Raw genomic sequence first — 11,014 nt, 5'->3', positions numbered from 1 at the left:
GAGAAAGCAAATTTTAATAAACTCACAAAATTACTACATTACAAGTTGACAAAATGATCTGCACTAGTGGAAAAATCCGCAGAAAAAGGGACACACACGATATAGTAGTGTCGGCTTCCCTCTCATCCCTCCCTCCGCTGTGCGTGTATTCAACATTCCACAGGCTGCGCAGCAGACACACACCCCTCAGCCCTCAGTAAACGTCCAATCACTGCTGCAGTATGAAAGTAAAAGAAAATGAAAAGTTGTCTACATTTATCATATACTTGTTAGGATGGGTGTATTTGTGTAGTCTTATCCGTCATAAACACGTTTATCGTCGCGGACTTTCGGTGCTACGGAGTTCCTTTTTTTTTTTTTTTTTTTTTTTACAACTTGACGAGAGCAGTGACAGCGGAGGCTCTGAGCAGCAGTGGTTTGGAAGGCAGAGAGCCTCCACTGTCCCTGTAACAAGCTACAAGTCATTTATGATGCTGTTAATGTCCTTTTTTTTTCTTTTTTTTTTTTCTTCTTTGTCATGAAAAAGGGAGTTTTTTGTGGTTGGTTCACTATTTGTAAGTGTATATTGTGTTTTTTAAGTTGATTTAATAAAAATAGAAAAAAAAATATATATATATATATATATATATATTTTTTTTAATAAAAAATTCTTCTGCGGCCCGGTGGTTGGGGACCACTGATGTATATCACAAGTGTCAAGGGTGTACCCCGCCTTCCGCCCGATTGTAGCTGAGATAGGCACCAGCGCCCCCAAAGGGAATAAGCGGTAGAAAAATGGATGGATGGATGGAAGTTTAGATCCTACTGTTGTATTAGGGCTGGGCGGTCCCAACCCCAAGACATAATTTGTTCACACCCCTTCTGAATTGTGGACCTGATTAATTGCTGGCACCAGTATTCAGCATATAACCCCCTTAACTATCCACATCTACCTATCTCAGCTGCATTCGGGCCGAAGGCGGAGTACACCCTGGACAAGTCGCCACCTTAACGTGAACCCCGACTTAAACAAGTTCCATCCATCCATCTTCATCCGCTTATCCGAGGTCGGGTCGCGGGGGCAGCAGCCTAAGCAGGGAAGCCCAGACTTCCCTCTCCCCAGCCACTTCGTCTAGCTCTTCCCGGGGGATCCCGAGGCGTTCCCAGGCCAGCCGGGAGACATAGTCTTCCCAACGTGTCCTGGGTCTTCCCCGTGGCCTCCTACCAGCCGGACGTGCCCGAAGCACCTCCCTAGGGAGGCGTTCGGGTGGCATCCTGACCAGATGCCCGAACCACCTCATCTGGCTCCTCTCCATGTGAAGGAGCAGCGGCTTTACTTTGAGTTCCTCCCGGATGGCAGAGCTTCTCACCCTATCTCTAAGGGAGAGACCTGGAAATTCATTTGGGCCGCTTGTACCCGTGATCTTATCCTTTCGGTCATGACCCAAAGCTCATGACCATAGGTGAGGATGGGAACGTAGATCGACCGGTAAATTGAGAGCTTTGCCTTCCGGCTCAGCTCCTTCTTCACCACAACGGATCGGCACAACGTCCGCATTACTGAAGACGCCGCACCGATCCGCCTGTCGATCTCACGATCCACTCTTCCCTCACTCGTGAACAAGACTCCTAGGTACTTGAACTCCTCCACTTGGGGCAGGGTCTCCTCCCCAACCCAGAGATGGCATTCCACCCTTTTCCGGGCGAGAACCATGGACTCGGACTTGGAGGTGCTGATTCTCATTCCGGTCGCTTCACACTCGGCTGCAAACCGATCCAGTGAGAGCTGAAAAACTTATTGGGGTGTTACCATTTAGTGGTCAATTGTAGGGAATATGTACTGTACTGTGCAATCTACTAAAACAAGTTTCAATCAATCAATCAACCTCATGGGACAAGCGGTAGAAAATGGATGGATGGATATCCAAATCGACAAACAACAACCTAAAACAATATCCACATTAAGTTAACAAACTGGATTTGTAACATTCAGACACGTCTGCTCGGTCTGTGTGACTTGCAAAACAGAAGAAAAAGCAAACAATTGAATAGGAAGTGCATTTTTATACTAACACTGTCTGAAATGTTTAAAGGCCTACTGAAAGCCACTACTAGCGACCACACAGTCTGATAGTTTATATATCAATGATGAAATATTAACATTGCAACACATGCCAATACGGCCTTTTTAGTTTAATAAATTACGATTTTAAATTTCCCGCGAAGTAGCCTGTTGAAAACGTCGCGGAATGATGACGCTTATGTTGACACGTGCTTATGATGTTATTGGTTGGAGCGTACATTTTTGCCCAGCACCAATCACGGCTAAAAGTTGTCTCTTTTCATCGCATAATTACACAGTAATTTGGAGATCTGTGTTGCTGAATCTTTTGCAATTTGTTCAATTAATAATGGAGACGTCAAAGAAGAATGCTGTTGGTGGAAAGTGGTGGATTGCAGCTGCCTTTAGCACCGAAACACAGCCGGTGTTTCTTTGTTTGTTGTGAAGATTTAGCGAACATGTTTCTCTACCACATGTACGTTTTTGGATGAGAATATTGTGATATTAAGTCGGCTCTTACCGGAGACTTGTGCGGAGTTAGCGTCCTCCTGCAGCAGCTGTGATCTTGGCTCCTCCATTGGCTTCTCTCAGAGACACTGGCGGTCACCGCAGCCCTCCGACTTTCAGGTATGACTTTATAATCTCACTCAAACACTATTAACACAATAAGGAGATAAGGGATTTTCCAGAATTATCCTAGTTAATGTGTCTAATAACATCTGAATCGCTCCCACTGCGCTCGCCTTTTTTCTTCTTCCAGTGCTTCACTCTAACTTTCGTCATCCACGAATCTTTCATCGTCGCTCAAATTAATGGGGAAATCGTCGCTTTCTCGGTCCGAATCGCTCTTGCTGCTGGTGGGCATGATTGTAAACAATGTGAGGATGTGAGGAGCCCTACAACCCGTGACGTCACGCGCACATTGTCTGCTACTTCCGGTACAGGCAAGGCTTTTTTATTAGCGACCAAAAGTTGCAAACTTTATCGTCGATGTTCTCTACTAAATCCATCCATCCATTCATTTTCGATCGCTTATTCCCTTTCGGAGTTGCGGGGGGCGCTGGCGGCTATCTCAGCTACAATCAGGCGGAAGGCGGGGTATACCCTGGACAAGTTGCCATCTCATCGCAGGATGTTCTCTACTAAATCCTTTCAGCAACTCATTTCAGTCGTACTGAAATGAGATTTTCTTATTCAAACGGGGATAGCGGGTCCATTCTATGTGTCATACTTGATCATTTTGCGATATTGCTGAATTTCCCCCAGGGATCAATAAAGTACTTTCTAGTCTATTCTGTATTGACATTTTTTGCTGAAAGGATTCAGTAGAGAACATCCACGATAAAGTTCGCAACTTTTGGTCGCTAATAAAAAAGCCTTGCCTGTACCGGAAGTAGCAGACGATGTGCGCGTGACGTCACGGGTTGTGGAGCTCCTCACAGCCTCACATTGTTTACAATCATGGCCAGCAGCAGAAAGAGCGATTCGGACCGAGAAAGCGACAATTTCAACAACAAAATAGGAGTCTCGGAAAGCTGGCGTGCACAAGTGATGTGCACGCCTGCTTTCTGAGGGATCGCTTGTGCACGCCAGTTTTCTGAGACTCTGTATTTAGTTAGCGCAGGCAGCATGAAGCAGGGCTTTTATTGTGAAGATAGGAAATGTGCAGTCGGCCATTAGAGTTTTGACGGAAGAGACGGCGCGAAAGTCTGTTGAAATAAAAACTGTTTCTCGCCTTCCTCTCTGTCATTTTTTCATAATAATGATCTTGCAGCAGCCAGCGTCATCTCACAAGACCCTCGGGTGCCGTGAATGTCAATCAAGCAAGCTACGGAATTTGCCGCCAATGTTTTTCTTGTAAAGTGTATGGAAGCTGGATGAATTAGATGCCAAAAACCAACCACTTTCATGTGGTATTGTACAGAAAGGACAACTTTTGTTCTCCTCCATTTGAAAATGTGGGCGTTATCATCATTACTGTCTGATTCCAATCAATGCAAGTCATCAGAATCAGGTAATACACCAACTTATATTCTTGTCTTTGTGAAAGAAAGACATCTATATGTGTTACACATGCTTGTATTATCATTAAACACATTTAACTTGTTTACAAAAATGTCTCTTTTATAAATAAATAAATATAAATGATATATATAAATGAGGTAGATCCCCTCGAGTTGGTCAATTGAAAAGTAGCTCGCCTGCAGAAAAAGTGTGGGCACCCCTGTTCTAGAGTATACAAATGAGTTTTAAGGTGAGACTTAAATGCTTCTACTGAGGTGGCATCTTGAACTGTTACCGGGAGGGCATTCCAGAGTACTGGAGCCCGAACGGAAAACGCTCTATAGCCCGCAGACTTTTTTTTGGGCTTTGGGAATCACTAATAAGCCGGAATCTTTTGAACGCAGATTTCTTGCCGGGACATATGGTACAATACAATCGGCAAGATAGGATGGAGCTAGACCGTGTAGTATTTTATACGTAAGTAGTAAAACCTTAAAGTCACATCTTAAGTGCACAGGAAGCCATGCAAGGTCAGCCTTTTTGCCGAAAATAAACAAAATGGACCAGATAGTGACAGGGCTTCATTTTAAAATGTGTAGTGAAGCATTAAAAGTGACTGAACATCAGAAGTGAGTGGAGATACACTATATTGCCAAAAGTATTTGGCCACTCTGCCTTGACTCCCATATGAACTTGAAGTGGCATCCCATTCCTAACCCATAGGGTTCAATATGATGTGGGTCCACCTTTTGCAGCGATTACAACTTCAAGCCTTCTTGCAAGGCTGTCCACAAGGTTGCGGAGTGTGTTTTTGGGGATTTTTGACCATTCTTGCAGAAAAAGTGAGGGCACCCCTGCAGTAAATAATAAATAAATAAATGGGTTGTACTTGTATACCGCTTTTCTACCTTCAAGGTACTCAAAGCGCTTTGACACTACTTCCACATTTACCCACTCACACACACATTCACACACTGATGGAGGGAGCTGCCATGCAAGGCGCTAACCAGCACCCATCAGGAGCAAGGGTGAAGTGTCTTGCTCAGGACACAACGGACATGACGAGGTTTGTACTAGGTGGGGATTGAACCAGGGACCCTTGGGTTGCGCACGGCCACTCTCCCACTGCGCCACACCGTCCCTGATATGTTTTACCTAAATTGCAACACTTGGAGCAATTGAGCCGACATTCACAACACTAAAAATACCGTAAATTCCAGGCTATAGAGCGCACCGGCATTCAAGCCACACCCACCAATTTTTGGCATAAATAAATATTTTACATATGCTAGCCGCACCAGAGCATAATAGATATATAATATTGATAATGTTTATTTAAATACCTTAATTGTTTCCAAACGGTGTCCGTAACACGGTAGTAAAACGGCTGATCAAACAAAACAGAAGTAATCGCCATGGACTTAATAGCTGCGGGAGTTAGCTCTCCAATCAGCTATGGTCATTTGGTCAAGGAAACCTTTAGCGTTGATGCTCAGTAGCGTTGGGTAATATGTTTTTTCCCCCCTCATCTTTTTCCATTTTTCATACCTTTTTGAAAAAGCTCCAGAGAGCCACTAGGGCAGCGCTAAAGAGCCGCGGATTGCCGACCCCCGGTCTCGGCTCTAAAGTAGGAACGCCGACTCACACTTGCGTCCTTCTGAGCTTTATTTCCCAAAATACATTAAGTCTCCGCCTCTAAAAAATCAGGCGATGTTGTTTGGCATTCAGATGGACATGCTGACATTTGTTCCCGAGAAAATAAGGTGTGGGAGAGTGGCCGTGCGCAACCCGAGGGTCACTGGTTCAAATCCCACCTAGAACCAACCTCGTCACGTCCGTTGTGTCCTGAGCAAGACACTGGACATCTGTGTTGCTGAATCTTTTGCAATTTGTTCAATTAATAATGGAGACGTCAAAGAAGAATGCTGTTGGTGGAAAGCGGTGAATTGCAGCTGCCTTTAGCAACCAAAACACAGCCGGTGTGTCTTTGTTTGTTGTGAAGCTTTAATATGGAACAGAGCGGTCAAGCGAACATGTTTCTCTACCACATGTCAACTGGCAGGTGTCGGTGAGAAAATTGTGATAATAAGTCGGCTCTTACCGGAGACATGATCGAAGCTTGCGTCTTCCTGCAGCAGCTGTGAGTTTCTTGGCTCCTCCTTGCTCCTGATGGGTGCTGGTTGGCGCCTTGCATGGCAGCTCCCTCCATCAGTGTGTGAATGTGTGTGTGAATGGGTAAATGTGGAAGTAGTGTCAAAGCGCTTGAGTACCTTGAAGGTAGAAAAGCGCTATACAAGTACAACCCCATTTATTTATTTATCATTTAATATGACGAAATGGAGGAGTTCAAGTACCTAGGAGTCTTGTTCACAAGTGAGGGAAGAGTGGATCGTGAGATCGACAGGCGGATCGGTGCGGCGTCTTCAGTAATGCGGACGTTGTACCGATCCGTTGTGGTAAAGAAGGAGCTGAGCCGGAAGGCAAAGCTCTCAATTTACCGGTCGATCTACGTTCCCATCCTCACCTATGGTCATGAGCTTTGGGTCATGACCGAAAGGATAAGATCACGGGTACAAGCGGCCCAAATGAGTTTTGTCTCTCCCTTAGAGATAGGGTGAGAAGCTCTGCCATCCGGGAGGAACTCAAAGTAAAGCCGCTGCCACCCGAACGCCTCCCTAGGGAGGTGTTTAGGGCACGTCCAACCGGTAGGAGGCCACGGGGAAGACCCAGGACACGTTGGGAAGACTATGTCTCCCGGCTGGCCTGGGAACGCCTCGGGATCCCCCGGGAAGAGCTAGACGAAGTGGCTGGGGAGAGGGAAGTCTGGGTTTCCCTGCTTAGGCTGTTGCCCCCGCGACCCGACCTTGGATAAGCGGAAGATGATGATGGATGGATGGATGACGAAATGGCGACCAGGCAGCCACTCTGATGAAAGGAAATTGTCTATAATCAGATTAGCCTTTTCTTTCAACGCCTGTTTCTAGAATATTCCATCTTTGCTTGTCGCTCTTTGAAAATGGAAAAACGAGAGGCTATTAACCTCAATTCTAATTGTAATATAATTGTACACATTTGTACATTGTAACATTTCAAATAGTTTTCCATGACTTTGAGACAGCAAGTCTCACCTTAAAACTCATTTGTATACTCTGGCCTTTAAATAGACTCCCTTTTTAGACCAGTTGATCTGCCGTTTCTTTTCTTTTTCTTCTATGTCCCACTCTCCCTTGTGGAGGGGGTCCGGTCCGATCCGGTGGCCATGTACTGCTCGCCTGTGTATCGGCTGGGGACATCTCTGCGCTGCTGATCCGCCTCCGCTTGGGATGGTTTCCTGCTGGCTCCGCTGTGAACGGGACTCTCGCTGCTGTGTTGGATCCGCTTTGGACTGGACTCTCGCGACTGTGTTGGATCCATTGTGGATTGATCTTTCACAGTATCATGTTCTCATATGTTCTCATAGTCATCAGTATCATCAGTATCACAGTATCATGTTCTCATAGTCATTATTGTCACCGATGTCCCACTGGGTGTGAGTTTTCCTTGCCCGAGGATGTCGTAGTGGTTTGTGCAGCCCTTTGAGACACTAGTGATTTAGGGCTATATAAGTAAACATTGATTGATTGATTGAAATAGACTCCCTTTTTAGACCAGTTGATCTGCCGTTTCTTTTCTTTTTCTCCTATGTCCCACTCTCCCTTGTGGAGGGGGTCCGGTCCGATCCGGTGGCCATGTACTGCTCGCCTGTGTATCGGCTGGGGACATCTCTGCGCCGCTGATCCGCCTCCGCTTGGGATGGTTTCCTGCTGGCTCCGCTATGAACGGGACTCTCGCTGCTCTGTTGGATCCGCTTTGGACTGGACTCTCGCGACTGTGTTGGATCCATTGTGGATTGCACTTTCACAGTATCATGTTAGACCCGCTCGACATCCATTGCTTTCCTCCTCTCCAAGGTTCTCATCGTCATCATTGTCACCGACGTCCCACTGGGTGTGAGTTTTCCTTGCCCTTGCCCTTATGTGGGCCTACCGAGGATGTCGTAGTGGTTTGTGCAGCCCTTTGAGACACTACTGATTTAGGGCTATATAAGTAAACATTGATTGATTGATTGATTGATTGATTGATTGATTGATTGATCCAAAAACTTGCTGGTAGACATGTGGTAGAGAAACATGTTCGCTAAAGCTTCACAACAAACAAAGAAACACCGGCTGTGTTTTGGTTGCTAAAGGCAGCTGCAATCCACCGCTTTCCACCAACAGCATTCTTCTTTGACGTCTCCATTATTAATTGAACAAACTGCAAAAGATTCAGCAACTCAGATGTCCAAAATACTGTGTAATTATGCGATTAAAGCAGACGACTTTTAGCCGTGAGTGGTGCTGGAATAAAATGTACGCTCCAACCAATAACGTCAGAAGCACGCGTCAACATAAGCGTCATCATTCCGCGACATTTTCAACAAGACACATCGCGGGAAATTTAAAATTGCCGGCCGCATTGGCATGTGTTGCAATGTTAGGGGCGGCATGGCGTAGTGGATAGAGCAGCCGGCCAGAAACCTGAGGGTTGCAGGTTCGCGTCCCACCCATTCACATCCAAAATATTGCTGCCGTTGATATATAACAGGGGTAGGGAACCTATAGCTCTAGAGCCAGATGTGGCTCTTTTGATGACTGCATCTGGCTCTCAGATAAATCTTAGCTGACATTGCTTAACAGGATAAGTAATGAATAATTCCACTTGTAATCACAGTGTTAAAAACAACGTTCAAAATATAAAACATTCTCATGCATTTTTATGTTCAAGAAGTTGCGTTAATGGTAAGAAGTAATTTATTTATTATTGGTTAGTCTGGGGCTTACCCTCCTGGGGGTTCTTCAGACCACCAAGAGCCTGTTTTAGGGTTACAATATTGTTTTATTTTATTTTTCTCTCAGTTGCTTTCCAGCAATTTTCTTTTTCTCTTTCGTCCCTACTCGCGCTCTGGCTCCAGCCCCAAACCTGTCTCTCCTCCTGGCTGCTGCTTATAACAGAACCACAGGTGATCAGATAAAAAAGGCCCAGGTGGGCCGTCTACGCACCTGTCGCTGATTTCGAGGCCTGTCCTGGCAACATCCCGCTTTGCTGCAGGCCCGCAGGCCACACCCCCTCCACAGTTAGCTTCAGAATAACAATGTTATTACAAAGAATAAGAGACCTGTTATGCTCTGGAAATGTTGGTCTTACTTAAAAATGCACGCGTTTAGTTGTGTTGATATTAACCTCAATTCTAATTGTAATATAATTGTACACATTTGTATTATTTTCGGGTCTCCCCATGTCTAGCATTAAAAGATTACAGTTGGTACAAAATGCGGCTGCTAGACTTTTGACAAGAACAAGAAAGTTTGATCACATTACGCCTGTACTGTATATACCTTTATATACATATATACATACATATATACCTATACTGTATATACCTTTATATACATATATACATACATATATACCTATACTGTATATACCTTTATATACATATATACATACATATATACCTATACTGTATATACCTTTATATACATATATACATACATATATACCTGTACTGGCTCACCTGCACTGGCTTCCTGTGCACTTAAGATGTGACTTTAAGGTTTTACTACTTACGTATAAAATACTACACGGTCTAGCTCCATCTTATCTTGCCGATTGTATTGTACCATATGTCCCGGCAAGAAATCTGCCTTCAAAGGACTCTGGCTTATTAGTGATTCCCAAAGCCCAAAAAAAGTCTGCGGGCTATAGAGCATTTTCCGTTCGGGCTCCAGTACTCTGGAATGCCCTCCCGGTAACAGTTCGAGATGCCACCTCAGTAGAAGCATTTAAGTCTCACCTTAAAACTCATTTGTATACTCTAGCCTTTAAATAGACTCCCTTTTTAGACCAGTTGATCTGCCGTTTCTTTTCTTTTTCTCCTATGTCCCACTCTCCCGTGTGGAGGGGGTCCGGTCCGATCCGGTGGCCATGTACTGCTCGCCTGTGTATCGGCTGGGGACATCTCTGCGCTGCTGGTCCGCCTACGCTTGGGATGGTTTCCTGCTGGCTCCGCTGTGAACGGGACTCTCGCTGCTGTGTCTTGGATCCTCTTTGGACTGGACTCTCGCGACTGTGTTGTATCCATTGTGGATTGAACTTTCACAGTATCATGTTAGACCCGCTCGACATCCATTGCTTTCCTCCTCTCCAAGGTTCTCATAGTCATCATTGTCACCGACGTCCCACTGGGTGTGAGTTTTCCTTGCCCTTATGTGGGCCTACCGAGGATGTCGTAGTGGTTTGTGCAGCCCTTTGAGGCACTAGTGATTTAGGGCTATATAAGTAAACATTGATTGATTGATTGATTGATCCATCCATCCATCCATTTTCTACCGCTTATTCCCTTTCGGGGTCGCGGGGGGCGCTGGCGCCTATCTCAGCTACAATCGGGCGGAAGGCGGGGTACACCCTGGACAAGTCGCCACCTCATCGCAGGGCCAACACAGATAGACAGACAACATTCACACACTAGGGCCAATTTAGTGTTGCCAATCAACCTATCCCCAGGTGCATGTCTTTGGAAGTGGGAGGAAGCCGGAGTACCCGGAGGGAACCCACGCATTCACGGGGAGAACATGCAAACTCCACACAGAAAGATCCCGAGCCTGGATTTGAACCCAGGACTGCAGGACCTTCGTATTGTGAGGCAGACGCACTAACCCCTCTGCCACCGTGAAGCCCCTGATTGATTGATATTAACCTCAATTCTAATTGTAATATAATTGTACACATTTGTACATTGTAACATTTCAAATAGTTTTCCATGACTTTGAGACAGCAAGTGTTCCTATGGAAAAAAGTACATCTCAACAACGACTTGGAGAAAAGTAAATATTTTCAGCGGGAAGGCGGGAAAGAGCCACTTACACCTTGATTGCAGCATGACGGCGA

Source organism: Nerophis ophidion, linkage group LG09 (genome assembly GCF_033978795.1).
Source record: "Nerophis ophidion isolate RoL-2023_Sa linkage group LG09, RoL_Noph_v1.0, whole genome shotgun sequence".
NCBI lineage: Eukaryota > Metazoa > Chordata > Actinopteri > Syngnathiformes > Syngnathidae > Nerophis > Nerophis ophidion.
This window is presented reverse-complemented; position numbering follows the sequence as displayed.